Here is a 12,451-nt window from a genome sequence, read left to right as displayed (position 1 = left end):
AGTTATACAAGAACACACACAACTTTATTGCTCAAACCAATGCACATACTTGTTTTTAAAACAACAAAGATCAGTTCACGGCTGAGGCACAAGTAACTTCTCCAGAATAAGTTTGAATGATTGCTTTTAAAACACCAGGTTTTAGAGTAACGGCTGGAGGTCTTACTTAAGCAAAATTACAATATCTTCTCGGCTAAAGGCCGAAATAGTATTTCAGATCAGCTAAGGAAATTCTTTAAAAGACAAGCATTTATAAATTCCGGCTAAAGGCCATGTTAAGGAAAATTAAAGTTAATTTTTAGGCTGAAAGCCCAATAAAAAAATTTTCTTCACATAATAAAGGAGAGGCTTTAAAGAATGCTTTTAAACAGAAAAATGTCTTAAGAAAACTTGAAGCATCTTGTCAGCTGAAGGCCCAAACAATAACTCAAGAATAATTAAATAAAATCTTAAGATAAACATTTACAGAAGACGGCTGAAGGCTGTTTCAAGAATTCAAGATAAATAAAGAGAAACCTTACAGACAAGGATATACATATCAAAGCCACAGATTCTGAAACAAAAGCAGCTGAAGGCCTAAATACAGAGCAAAATGAATTTTAAATGAATCACGGCTGGATGCCTAATCTTAAAGTTGTTATGAAGTTCGGCTGAAGGCCATATACTTAACATAAAACAGACAATATTAATACATGGCTGGTTGCCAGGCACCGTACCTTAGACCGAATAAGATGACAAACACAAACAACAAACAGTGGTGCTCAGAAGTGTTATAAGGGTCGGCCTGGGGAGGAAACTCTAACCACAGTTTAGTTGAGACAAACAGCCAAGCGTAACACTAAACAATCTGGTTGCAGCATGACCTACGGACAGCTGACGAACCAAGCAACCACCTAATCAATTCCCTTCCACCCGACCAGCAGCATGACAACCAAAGGTATCAGCAAAGACGAGGATTGCAGCAGGATTATTCTTAGTAATTGGCGTACAAACGCAGACAAATAACAATAAACACTCAAAGAGAAAACGAGAACAACACCGAACTGTCGAACTACACGCCATGCCAGACAGCATCAACACAGCGAGGAAAACACACTGCCGGCCGGAGTGGCCGAGCAGTTAAAGGCGCTACAGTCTGGAACCGCACGACCGCTACGGTCGCAGGTTCGAATCCTGCTTCGGGCATGGATGTGTGTGATGTCCTTAGGTTAGTTAGGTTTAAGTAGTTCTAAGTTCTAGGGGACTTATGACCACAGCAGTTGAGTCCCATAGTGCTCAGAGCCATTTGCACCATTTTTTGAAAACACACTGCTGCAAAACTACGCTAACGACCAGGGCAGGTAACCGGAGCGTTAACGGCCACAAGGCAGAAGATAGCACTGGTGCACTTCACTTATAATCACTTCAAAGGTTGAACACCATACAGGGAGGCAGCTGCAAAATTTTGCCAACTACAACACACCATGACGTTACTGCTTGCGGGGACAGCCCAGGATGCAAAAACCAGCAATCAACGATGAGACGTCACAACGGTTGAGCTTTCACGACAGGTTCACTGATTACTCAACTCCAGTATGCAGGTGCGGTGGGTGACGAACTAAGCAGTTCTCGCAGCTAGCTCCAGACAACTCCGAGCGCACGTCCACAACGCCAGTGACTCCGGTCTGACCACACGGCACAGAGACTTCCTCGCTGCTCCGCCCCGCAGCCGACCAACTGCCACACACACACACACCATGACACGTAAATAGAACTGCCACACCAATGAAGTTGTGGCAGTATTAGTATCGAGAAACGCTACTGCTGCCTCTGACGGAGGAAGGCAGTAACTGAAGGAGGAATAAGAGGGCACTCGATGGTGACGAAATGCCCAAAAGGAAAAATGGCATTAGCGAGAGCCGACCACGGGTCAATGCCCACAGAGTACAAGCTTGGATACGGAAAGGAAATCTGGTGTCCTTCATAAAAGTAACAATCTGGGCACATACACAATAACTGTGTAAAATACACTCCTGGAAATGGAAAAAAGAACACATTGACACCGGTGTGTCAGACCCACCATACTTGCTCCGGACACTGCGAGAGGGCTGTACAAGCAATGATCACACGCACGGCACAGCGGACACACCAGGAACCGCGGTGTTGGCCGTCGAATGGCGCTAGCTGCGCAGCATTTGTGCACCGCCGCCGTCAGTGTCAGCTAGTTTGCCGTGGCATACGGAGCTCCATCGCAGTCTTAAGAAAGAGCCAATGGAACACTTAGGACAATAACCCAATGGTGCACAGATAATAAATTAAAGATAGCAGGAAGCAAAACAACTTATACATTGCTAAAGGGTATCCTGCGCAGGAACCCAATAGTCAAAATCGGGGACACTAACATAAAAAGACTAGCAGTCACACGCTATCTAGGAGTATACATTGATGAACGATTGAACTTCCACGAACACATGCGAATATGCACAAACAAAGCAGAAAAGATACTACACAAACTGGCTAGGCTATATTCGGAACAATTCAGACTACCCCTGTCAGTGACACGAACATACCATTGCGCTCTCTTCGAGTCAGTACTATGCTTTGCTGCCAGTACGTGGGCCCACAGGTTAAATCTCTCAACCAACAGAACCATTGTACGTCGAGGCCAAAGAAGTGTTCTACTTCGACTAACAGGGGCATTTAACACATCAAATGACGCACTATGTGTCGTCATGGGAATTTTCCCCATAGATATCACCATCAGGTACCGCGCAGCAATGTACTGGCTTAGGATGGGGAGAATAGACCAGGTTCGGCAGATCACTGGTGTACCGATTGAAACAACACGCCAACTCAGAGCATGGCGAGTGGATACCTGGCAGAGCGAGTGGGCCAACAGCGATAAGGGCCGCCGTGTATACAACTTCTTCCCTGACATCCGGGAAAGACTAAAACTAAAACATATTGATCCCAGCCGCGATACGGTACATTTCATCACAGGACATGGCCCTTATCCCACGCACCTGTACCGCGTGAGTCTGCAGCAGACTAATAGATGCACATGCGGGGAAGAAGGTTCCCCTGAACATACTGTCTTCTTCTGCGGACAACGCACGAACATAAGACACACAGTACACATAAATCGCCTGAACCCACAGAACGAACTACATGCCATAATACGCGACCCGGAAAGGTGGACTGAACTCAACAAAATAACGGACGAAATCTCGAAGATCCAACAAATAGAATACTTGCGCAACAGACCCTACCGAAGGCAAGTCGGTCCAAACAGACGTCACGATGCCCAGGGGGACACAGATATGATTAGCACCACGAGTGATGAAGAAGAAACAGATACAGACCAGGACACCAACACAGATATTGAAGTGTCCAGCGCGGATGATCCATAGTGTCAACCAAGTTAAATTCAAAGAATAGAGTGGAACAACCGACAAGAGGTGCACAAGTCACACACAATCCTAAAAACAGATTGCACCTTATATATAAACAGTTAACAGCATCTCCATGTTCAATTAGAGCTTAAAGCTAGGTACCTCTTCAAGGGACCTACGCCTTCCGTTAAGAGGCAGCGCACAGTCTGTATGGAAGGATCTTAATTGTGGTCCCTCTCTTTTGAGCCCAACCCGACGGATACCTATGATAGATCGGGGAAAACCACCGCTCAGGCTGTGTTGCTGGCGGGGCCGGAAGGTGCTAACTGCCACACCACGTATCATTGTAAGTCTCATTGGCTCAGTGTGAACTGTTTGTACAACTAACCTACACAGCCTATACCTCAACCTCCACTATACTAAGAACTTCTCATATGAAGCTTAAAGTTGGGCACCTCTTCAAGGGACCCACGCCCCCCTGGTAAGAGGCGGCGCACGTCCTGAATGGAAGGATCTTAATTGTGGTTCCTCTCTTTTGAGCCCAACCCGACGGATACCTATGGTAGATCGGGGAAAACCACCGTTCAGGTCGTGTTGTCGGTGGGGCCGGGAGGTGCTTGCGCCTAATGTACTCTACTAGGAGCCTTGTAGGCTCAACACAAACCGTTAGCGTCATTACCTTATTACTTTTACTACGAGTACCCTATCATTAGCAACTTTGAGCCAAGCACAAAATCAGTTACCTCTCTATTGTATATCGTAAATAGTTTAGTAGGCTGGACATGGAGGTCTTAGTCTTAGTTTCTAGCTTTAACGTACCCTAATCTCTTCTAGTTAAGGTAGTTTTTAGGATAGTAGATGTTAAAGGCATGGTGAGCAACGGCCAGCGTCTTGAGGTTCATTCCAAGACCCGGGCCGCCGCCCACAACCAGGTGACGGGCAATATTATACCTATAATTTCTCTTTTCAGTTCTCTTCCTTTCTTCTTTCTAAATATTTAATTTCGTTTTGTTTATTAATATCTTACTTCATTTTATATTAGTTATACGTTTTTCTTATGCTGCACAAAAAAAAAAAAGATATCAAATGCATCTAAACAGAGCCCGCCTCCACGTGGCGGGACACGGGCAACGGTGTGAGTGGGGACGGGAGCCGGTGTGGTGTTACTTTCAGTCACTGCGGACCCCGGACCCAGTCACAGCGTCTAAGTGGCAATATACGACCCACCATAAGAAATTAGACGGTGGGTCATAAAATATAAGCAGCTAGTGAAAAAAAAAAAAAAAAGTCTTTAACACTGGTAGCATGCCGCGACAGCGTGGACGTGAACCGTATGTGCAGTTGACGGACTTTGAGCGAGGGCGGATAGTGGGCATGCGGGAGGCCGGGTGGACGTACCGCCGAATTGCTCAACACGTGGGGCGTGAGGTCTCCACAGTACATCGATGTTGTCGCCAGTGGTCGGCGGAAGGTGCACGTGCCCGTCGACCTGGGACCGGACCGCAGCGACGCACGGATGCACGCCAAGACCGTAGGATCCTACGCAGTGCCGTAGGGGACCGCACCGCCACTTCCCAGCAAATTAGGGACACTGTTGCTCCTGGGGTATCGGCGAGGACCATTCGCAACCGTCTCCATGAAGCTGGGCTACGGTCCCGCACACCGTTAGGCCGTCTTCCGCTCACGCCCCAACATCGTGCAACCCGCCTCCAGTGGTGTCGCGACAGGCGTGAATGGAGGGACGAATGGAGACGTGTCGTCTTCAGCGATGAGAGTCGCTTCTGCCTTGGTGCCAATGATGGTCGTATGCGTGTTTGGCGCCGTGCAGGTGAGCGCCACAATCAGGACTGCATACGACCGAGGTACACAAGGCCAACACCCGGCATCATGGTGTGGGGAGCGATCTCCTACACTGGCCGTACACCACTGGTGATCGTCGAGGGGACACTGAATAGTGCACGGTACATCCAAACCGTCACCGAACGCATCGTTCTACCTTTCCTAGACCGGCAAGGGAACTTGCTGTTCCAACAGGACAATGCACGTCCGCATGTATCCCGTGCCACCCAACGTGCTCTAGAAGGTGTAAGTCAACTACCCTGGCCAGCAAGATCTCCGGATCTGTCCCCCATTGAGCATGTTTGGGACTGGATGAAGCGTCGTCTCACGCGGTCTGCACGTCCAGCACGAACGCTGGTCCAACTGAGGCGCCAGGTGGAAATGGCATGGCAAGCCGTTCCACAGGACTACATCCAGCATCTTTACGATCGTCTCCATGGGAGAATAGCAGCCTGCATTGCTGCGAAAGGTGGATATACACTGTACTAGTGCCGACATTGTGCATGCTCTGTTGCCTGTGTCTATGTGCCTGTGGTTCTGTCAGTGTGATCATGTGATGTATCTGACCCCAGGAATGTGTCAATAAAGTTTCCCCTTCCTGGGACAATGAATTCACGGTGTTCTTATTTTAATTTCTAGGAGTGTATAAACATGGAATTTATAGTAAGAATTTCGTAACGAGCTACGTATTGAAGCAACTTTTATTACGACGCGCTGGTTCCATGGTCTACAGCCAGATCATCAGCTGGTCTGTATGACAGACAGCCAATCAATAAAAAGTTAGGGAATGGAAACTTCCTATGCCACGTAACAAGCATAACACTGACCCCTCGAATGAGCTGCGCCAATGCAGTGTCCTTGCTGGCATCCTTGTTTCATGGCATAGAATGTTTCTCAATGCCAAACATTTTCTTCATTGACTACCCATCCTGTGTGCATGATGCTTTCAACTATGAACGTTGGACCTGTTATATTCTACACCATATTGTTTACCATGTTTGACTTTTTATATGAACTTGATGCTGTGCCTATAGGCCACAAAGCCGTTAGTGCTTTTATAATAATAGGTTTAAGGTACAGCTGGTTGCCGAGTTCTTGTTATGAAATTTACTACAATGACTGCAAATGCCCTGACTATGAATCGTTTGTAATAAAAATAGAAAGCCGGATGGATATCTGAACCGACTACTGCCAAATGTGAGTCCAGTGCCACCTTCGTCAGTCAAGCAAACTAGTCACGTAACTAGCCAACGTCATTGCACATATGTTCGCTGTCACTCACTCTGGTATATAGTACATAGTGGTCCAGGAAATACGTATTGGGTGTCCCACCTAACTCTCTCTCTTCACGTATTTCCGAAACGAAACAAAATGCGTAAAATACAACTGGCCATTGATGCACCTATGTTAGGGGCTCACACAATTAGTAGCAATGCATAATCCATAAATGCAAATAAACATCACTTTCACCATAAAGTTAAGTTTTTAAATGGTACATATATGTTTTTTCTACAGAAATGGAAACGAGGTGCAGTTAGCAGACCTGCTTTCACGGTTCTGAACTTCATGTGTTCTGAAATATGTAGACTTAAATGAATAGAAAAGTCATCATAGTTTATACTATACTGTGGAGAGCAAAGATCGCCTGCAGTAGGCTTCAGAACACTGCAGGAAACCTGCATAGCGGCATTACAGCAGAAACTTTGCCATGGTTTTCTTTGCTTAAAGTACAGATCTTCTTCAATTTTTTGACTTTCGGGACTTGCCTATTCAGCCACCTCAATAGCGGAAAGGAAGATATGAAAGCAAGAGCAACACAACACACAGGCCCCGACTAGAGAAAATTTCCGACCCAACAGGACATCGAAGTCGGACCGCTTTGCTTAGCAGTCCAATGCACTGTATGCACAGATACCCAGGCAGACAAATGTAAGTATTCCAGTTTTGTGTTGAAGGTGATGTTTATTTACTTGTAGGGCTAGTGCTCTCTTGCCCGTTGTATGACCACCTGACATACACTGCCGGGAAAAAGAAAATCCTAGTACACCAGGAAAGACAACGTCGATTTTGATCCAATGATAGCATATGCCACCTGGGAGATTGTAGATGTACTGATAATGGTTTGAATTTCGTCCGCCAGCATATACCGCAATGGCATAGCTACCAGAGCTCATTCAAATGTGTGTGAAATCTTATGAGACTTAACTGATAAGGTCATCAGTCTCTAAGCTTACACACTACTTAACCTAAATTATCCCAAGGACAAGCCCGCATCTCGTGGTCGTGCGGTAGCGTTCTCGCTTCCCACGCCCGGGTTTCCGGGTTCGATTCCCGGCGGGGTCAGGGATTTTCTCTGCCTCGTGATGGCTGGGTGTTGTGTGCTGTCCTTAGGTTAGTTAGGTTTAAGTAGTTCTAAGTTCTAGGGGACTTGTGACCACAGCAGTTGAGTCCCATAGTGCTCAGAGCCATTTGAACCATTTGAACCCAAGGAAAAACACACACACCCATTCCCGAGGGAGGACTCGAACCGCAGCCGGGACCAGCCGCTACCAGTGCGCCATCTGTGTCTACCCTTTAATGGGGAACGCTCCTAGCCAAGAGGTTCAGTGTGGTGCAAACGTGTGAAGCAAGAGGACAACCATGCCACCGAGACGAACTCGTGCTTCCTACAGCCAACTGAGCGAGTTTGAAAGGGGTGGAATTTAAGACTTCCGAGAAGTGCTGCGTCAGTTATGCAACGGTGCTGGTATCAGTGGTGAAGTAAATATTGTCATACCCACAGATAAGTTCCTGGACGCTCACCCAGCACAGACAACCGCCAGGATTTTTTATTGTTAGAGCAGCAATGGCAGATCATGAAGCCACCACAGCACAGATAAGAAGGGTTTGTGAACATAGGCATGTCACACTGTTGCGAACCTATTATTAGCAGTGGCAGAACGGGCACGCACACCTCTAGCCCATCTACGACTCACTCCACAGCATCGACGTGCAAGGTTCGACTAGTGCCGCTATAGGATGAATGATGGAATGGGGCACCGTGGCCTTCAGCGAGGGAAGCAGATTCTGCCTGCACGCTAGTGATGGTCGTTTGGCTATACGACTTAGACCAGGTGAGCTATGTGTCATAGTGCATTGGTCCGAGACACCCCTACCCCAGGTGTTATGGTCTGGGATGCTATATGCTACGGCTATCGTACACTCAGCGCTCAGTACGTGAAAAATGTTGTTAGACTCGTTATTTTGCCGTTCTTGCAACAGGAAGGTCAAATGTTGCTCCAACAGGATAATGCTCGTCCACACACTGCTTGTGAAGCTCAACGTCTCTACAAGACGTGCAACAACTTCCCTGGCCAGAACAATTTGTGGACTTGTTTGCAGTCGAACACGTGTGGGATGAGATGGAACGAGAAGTGACGCGTGTGACTTCTCATCCTACAACTCTTACAGAACTAAGTGAACAGGTAGAACAGGCGAGGCGTAACATATCCCAGGGCAATTTTCTCCATTTGCACTATCGGTTGGATGCCAGAGTCAACGCCTGCATTGCCGCCCATAGAGGCTACACCACATAAAGTTTGTCCTACTGATCTGTAAATGTAGTCATTTCAAGTACTCCATAAGCGCTGTCGCGAACAATAAATCGTAACTGAACTGGAAACTACTAAAAAGGGTGTACTAATGTTTCTTCTCTCAGTGTTGGTGCATCCCTGGCCAGATATATCTCAGGTGGCATATGCCAACACCGGATCAAAATCAAAGTTGTTAGTCCAAGTGTAATGTTTTTTTTTTTTCGGCAATCTATGTCAGACGGTCACACAACGGGCAGGAAAGCGCAATCCGTATAAGAAAATAAATATGTTTCAACGAATTTCTAGGTCATCGGGAACTTAATTCAGAATCAACTGAACATTTTTGCTGAACCAATAGACATGATAGCGACCAAATAAAAACGTGTTATGAATTACTTGTGGACGTCAGGAAATTCTGCATATTGTCCGAGACAACTTGGTGGAAACCGCACCTCGACGTATTTATTCATTCTGGATATATTTTATATAACCTGTCTTAGTTGTCTAACTATATAAATATATATGAGGCAAGCCACCTGAAATACATCCAGAATGAATATACAGATCCAGGTGGAGTTTTTGCCAAACTATACGGGACATTATGGTGAATTTTCTGACAAACGCAAGAAATTTGAAACACGTTTTTATTTGGTCGCTTTCTCGTCTAATAGTTCGGTACGAATTTTCAGTTGATTCTGAACTAACGTCCCCATGAACTAGACACTTGAAATTTTCCACATAACTCTGAAGTTGAAGATAACGAGATATTAATTAGCTTTCTCGTCAGACGTAATGCGGAGGGTACTTTGTTCACCAAAGGTAGGGCAAAGGTAGGGCAAAGTGAACAGTTAAGTGATAGGGTTGTTCTTTTCAGAATCGACAGCAAATCAACACCGACAACGATAGTTCAGGTACATGCCGACGTCGAAAGCTGTAGAGTAGGAGACAGAGAAAGTTTGTGAAGATACATAAAGGGAAATAAAAATCTAATAATCAGGGGGACTGGAGCGCAGTTATAGGGAAGGACAAGAACAAAAGATTACAGGGGAATATGGGCTTGGAACAAGAAATGAGAGGAGGAAGACTAATTGAGATCTGTAATAAATTTCAGCTAGTAATAGCGAATACTGTGTTCAAGAAAAAAAATGGTTCAAATGGCGCTAAGCACTATGGGACTCAACATCTGTGGTCATCAGTCCCCTAGAACTTAGAACTACTTAAACGTAACTAACCTAAGGACATCGCACACATCCATGCCCGAGGCAGGATTCGAACCTGCGACCGTAGCGGTCACGCGGTTCCAGACTGACGCGCCTAGAACCGCACGGCCACACCGGCCGGCTGTGTTCAAGAAACGCAACAGAAAGAGGTATACTTGGAAAAGAGCGGGTGATGCGTGAATGTTTCAGTTAGATTACATTATGGTCAGACAGACATTCCGAAATCAGATACTGGATTGTAAGGTGTACCCAGGAGCAGTTACTGACTCAGATCACAGTGTAGTGGCGATGAAGAACAGGCTGAAGTTTAAGGGGATAGTCAGGAAGAATCAAAATGCAAAGAAGTGGGATACGGAATTACTAAGGAGTGACGAGATACGCTTTCGGTTCTTTCAGGCTATAGATACAGCAATAAGGAATAGCACAGTAGGCAGTTAAGTTAAAGAGGAATGGAGATCTCTAAAAAGGACAGTCACAAGAAGGTAACTGCGAAGAAACCATGGGTAACAGAAGAAATACTTCAGTTGACTAAGAAAAATAGAAATACAAAAATATTTAGGGGAATTCAGGAATACAGAAAAAAGTCGCTGAGGAATGAATAAATATTAAGTTCAGAGATGCTAAGACGAAATGGCTGCATGAAAACGTCAAGAAATCAGAAAAGATATGATTGTTGGAAAGACTTCGGAGAAATTAAAAGCAAGGGTGGTAACGTTAAGAGTGCAACGGGAATTCCACTGTTAAATGCGGAGGAAAGTGTGGATAGGTGGAAACTATTCACGCTGGTGTGTAGAATGTATGAGTGTTCCGACATACCATCTGACTTTCGGAAAAATATTATCCACACTGTCCCGAAGACTGCAAGATCCGACAAGTGCGAGAGTTATCGCACAATCACCTTTACAGCTCATGCACCCAAGTTGCTTAAAACAATAATATACAGAAGAATGGAAATTAAAATTGTGGATGTGTTATGTGACGATCAGTTTGGCTTTAGAAAGGTAAAGACACCAGAGAGGAAATTCGGACGTCGCGGTTCCTAATGGAGGTAAGACTAAAGAAAAATCGAGACACGTTTACAGGATTTGTCGGACCTGGGAAAAGCGTTCGACAACGTCAAATCGAGCAAGATGTTCGAAATTCTGATGAAATTAGGTGGAAGCTATACGGTGAGGCGGACAATATACTAGATTCACTAAAGCCAAGAGGGAATAATAGAAGTGGACGATCAAGGATCAAGAACGAAGTGCTCGTATTAAAAAGGATGTCTGACAGGGATATTGTCTTCCCGCCCCCCCCCCCTTTCCTACTGTTCAAGCTATACATTGAAGATGCAATGATGCAAATAAAAAAAAAATGTTCAGGAGAGGAATTAAAATTCAAGGTGAAACAATATCAACGAAACGATTGGCAGATGACATTGCTATCCTGAGTGAAAGTGAAGAAGAATTACATGATATGCTGATTGGAATGAACGACCTAATGAGTATAGAATATGGACTGAGAGTGAGTCGAAGAAAGACGAAAGTTATGAGAAGTAGCAGAAATGAGAACAGCGAGAAACTTAACATCAGGATTGATATTGATGGTCACGAAGCAGATGAAGTTAAGGAATTCTGCTACCTAGGCAGCAAAATAACCAATGACGGACAGAGCAAGGAGGACATCAAAAGCAGACTAGCGCTGGCATTACTGGCCAAGAGAAGTGTACTACTATCAAACATAGTCATTAATTTGAGGAAGAAATTTCTGAAAATGTACGTCTGGAACACAGTATTGTATGGTAGTGAAACATGGTCTGCGGGAAAACAGTAACCGAAGAGAATCGTAACGTCGGAGATGTTGTGCTAAAGGCTAACGTTTAAATTAGGTGGACTGATAAAGTAAGGAATGAGGGGGTTTTGTTGACAAGGAGAAGGGACAGGATGATAAGACATCTGTTAAGACATCAGGGACTGACTTCCACGGTAACAGACGGAGCTGTCGAGGGCAAAGATTGTAGAGAAAGACAGAGTCGGCAATACATATAGCAAATAATTGAGGATGCAGGTTGCATGACCTACTCTAAGATGAAGAGGTTGGCACAGGAGAGGAAATCGATGACAATGAAATGCTAGCCCATATTCGTGTCCTATGTGTGGTGGGAGGTACTTTGTGTACTGTTTCACTTTCGAGAGTTCCGTGGTGGGAGCGGCTGTTGGTAAGTCCACTTGTGAGCTTGATTTCTCTAATTTTTACTTTCTAGGCCTTTTCGTGAGCAAATAGTAGGAGGAAGCGATGTATTGTTTGACCCAGGTGAAGAAAACAGAAATAATCCTGAAATTTATGACACGTCTTCGTTGTGATCTCATCAAAATGTTTGGAATCTAACGAAAAAGTTGACGTGTACGTGACTGAAAAGAATGAAATAATGATTCAGTATAATACGTTTAAAAAGTGTATGACAAAG

Source organism: Schistocerca cancellata, chromosome 5, assembly GCF_023864275.1.
Source record: "Schistocerca cancellata isolate TAMUIC-IGC-003103 chromosome 5, iqSchCanc2.1, whole genome shotgun sequence".
In the NCBI taxonomy this organism is placed as follows: domain Eukaryota; kingdom Metazoa; phylum Arthropoda; class Insecta; order Orthoptera; family Acrididae; genus Schistocerca; species Schistocerca cancellata.
The sequence above is the reverse complement of the archived record's forward strand: the minus strand, read 5'-3'. Positions refer to the sequence as shown.